A 3,524-nucleotide genomic window follows, 5' to 3' on the forward strand; every position below is an offset into this window, starting at 1 on the left:
AAGAAAAATACCGTGGGGAAAAAGAATCCGCTTGCTTTATGTGGAAAAACGAAGTGCTCGCGGTAAAAACCACATAGTTGAACCCGTGGATTATTTACATATTAAAAACTGTCAAATCACACGGGTGTACGTGTTATACCTTTACGTCACGATGTTTTCATTACGTCACAATTGTTTACTTTAGTTTCAAGCCCATTAAAACCAACCAACGACCGTTACAATTGATTGGATGTTATTATTTGCTTAATTACCCTCATTAATTTATTTTAAGAAAAGTTGAATGTTAATTAACTTTGATCATGTACGTGACGGTTATTCGTGCCTTACATTATTTAATATAAAATATGAAATATATCGAGCCAATTATAATTTTAATTGTAGCCGATGTGATACAAAACCATATAAACATAGATTTACTTGATTTGTGGTATTTCAAACATCGTTTATATTGTTATAAACTGTTTATAATTGATGAAGACACTGCTGACCAAAACAACACATGGAACAAAAATAGATATATATAAACAGGTTAATGAGAATAGGACGTTTTGACCACTTTATTAGCGTATTGAGGTAGTTAGCGAATCAAGGTAGTTAGCGAATCAAGGTAATTAGTGGTTTCTTCCTGGTTTAATTATTGATTATTAATTAAACTGTCGATATTGTTGTTACAAGAAAACAATCCACGTGTTTTGTTTTTTACAAGGATTTTTGTGTTTTTACCAAGGTTCAACCCTTTAAGTGTAAATAATGTAATTAAATCAACCTGTCAATAATATCATATCTATTGTATTGGACGTTAAAAACATTTTTATTTTTGTGTTTTTGTCAATTTTCAACACTTTTAGTATAAGTAATATAATTAAACCAACCTGTCCATAATATCATATTTATTGTATTGGACGTTAAATCTGTAATAAACAACAACATTGTTTGGCGAGGCATGGACAGAATCCCCCTTCAAATACCAGTGTACTGTAAGGACAGCTATAACTGTCAGTTATAGAGTGTTCACAAGATTCCTGAGACGGGTATCAACTCCAAATTTCGAGAGATTAGACAGATAGTCCAGATCGGATTTAGAAAACAGTCTCCCTAAAAAAAGACTCTTATCTACACTACGAGAACCGGACGTAGACATGAGTTTAGGGCCAATCTCTCCTATAGAAACAAAGACGTAGACATGACCTTAGGGTCAATCTCTTCTAGAGAAACAAAGACTAGTATAAATGGTGTCAATCTTCAAAATAAATCAGACACCGACTTTCATCAATCTACAAATATCGAATTTCAATATTTATCGGTCATAATATAATATCGATCATATCGATGGCTATCAATCAATCTATAGCGATTAAAATGGTGATAATTAATACAACAACATCATAACAAGACTAACTTAATGTATATAGTATGTTCATTGTAAGCCAATAATCAATTTATATTAAGAAATCGTGTCATATAACAAAAATCATGTTTGTATGTTTTTATCTTTGTCCTCACTTTGACATGTTTTATATGTTAAACAGTAACCCGTTGAACAAAATGTCTTTTAGGACAATCAACCAGGGTAAGACAGGGATATCTTTAAATAAACTTTCCCGTGCCTCTAAATCCCGCAAATTGCTTTCTGTTTCTTGGACAAGCGAGGCTGAGGAAACAATGTCATACAAGTCTTTAATACCAAGATACGTCAATAGTATAAAATACTCGAGGTTCTCATAAATTACGATATCGACCCCACATTATCTGTTTGGAGATGGGTGTGGCCAGTTGTATAAGACGTTACATTTGTCATCCTTGAATGGGTGTGGCCAGTAGTATAATATGACGTTACATTTGTCATCTTTGAATGGGTGTGATTTGACAACAGAAAGTAGTGCATTATTCATTAACGTCAATATGAATTTGTCATCACTGTGAATAGCAAGTAAAGTTTATACGGAGTTTTCACGGAGTCTACAATATTCCCTCAACCTCAAAGCATTTATTTTGATAAAACCTCCCGCGTCTGTTGGATCATATTCACTAATTCGTCATTATATAAAGAAGATGGCGACTCTCGAGCTAAAATATAAACACCGCCCTTATAAACTTTTAATGTCACTTTTCCTTCCACAGATTCTTGACTTTTCTTGATACAAAATCGTGTAAATTCACATTCTGGACTAAACCAAAATCCTCGATACACTTGTTCCGAGAATTGACTATCCAGTGACCTCTTGATCTTACGTACCTCTCTGTCCATGGTAAATACTTCTATATCTGTATGTGCTGTTAACAAGATGGTGGCACCGGGTGTTTCATATATACCACGTGATTTCATTCCAATAAATCTATTCTCCACGATATCAATTCTACCCACGCCATTTCTCCCATTTGATTGAGATACAGGAACAAGTCCAATGGATCTGTTACTTCTGTAGAATCGGTTTGATTGGTAACTTTCACAGGTACGCCATTTTTAAATTCTATGACTAATACTTCCGGTACATCCGGGGCATTTTCAGGGTTGACTGTCATCTGGCAAATATCATCTGGTGCTTGGTGATTGGGATCCTCTAACACCCCGGATTCATAGCTCACGTGCATCATGTTGGCATCCATACTCCATGGATTGGATTTGGTTACTGGTAGCGGGATTCCATTCACCCGGGCATACTCAAATAAATCATCTTGTCCTTGGAACCTGTTGTAGAACTCTGGTAGTCTCCATGGTGATAATACCTTAATGGTAGGATGCAAGACGTACGCTCCTAACTCAAATCGTATCTGATCATTGCCCTTTCCCGTGGCGCCATGGGCAACATAACAAGCTCCAACTTCTTTAGCTACTTTAATCATTTCCCGGGCAATCAGGGGTCGTGCCAAGGCAGTGCCAAGTAGATAACGATCTTCATAAACAGCATTAGCTTGCACAGCTGGCCAGATTAATTCTTCCACAAATTCTTTCTTTAGATCCGGGATGACCATTTTCGTCGCCCCAAACTTTAAAGCCTTTGCTCTGATGGCCTCAAAGTCCTCATCTTGTCCGACGTTCGCCAAATAGGCAACGACTTCATAGCCTTGCTCTTTCAGCCACACCAAAATACACGATGTATCTAATCCACCACTGTAAGCTAGGACAACCAGTACCTACCTGTCTGAAGCGGCCATTCCTTACTAAGAGTCTTGAATATGTAACAGCGTCTGGACAACGTGAAAGGAATAATTCTGATGACGTAATAATTCTGGTGACGTACGGTACAAGTTTTATAAGACCAATAACCGGATACTGGTTCACTATGGTTGATAATCTTATACTAACCAACATTCGATATCATTCACTATTTAAAGAGAGGCAGCCATTATCTGTTACTGACACAAACAAACAAATAAATTCTAGATTATTTCTCGGTGAGATTATCTCACGGGAATTCTTACTGGGCTAAACGTTAAACAAACGTTTAATTTAATCCGATTATCGGATGATTTCCAATCGAATTCACCCATGAAGATTAACGCTTTAATCTGGGGGATTAAAC

At 36.3% G+C, this 3,524-nt stretch overlaps 1 pseudogene; it reads right to left on the reverse strand.

Moving 5' to 3' along the window:
• Positions 1 to 1,937: 1,937 nt before the first annotated feature.
• On the reverse strand, positions 1,938 to 3,123 carry LOC126825357 (argininosuccinate synthase-like; annotated as a pseudogene).
• Between the last annotated feature and the right edge of the window lie 401 nt (positions 3,124 to 3,524).

This window comes from Patella vulgata, chromosome 6 (assembly GCF_932274485.2).
Source record: "Patella vulgata chromosome 6, xgPatVulg1.2, whole genome shotgun sequence".
NCBI lineage: Eukaryota > Metazoa > Mollusca > Gastropoda > Patellidae > Patella > Patella vulgata.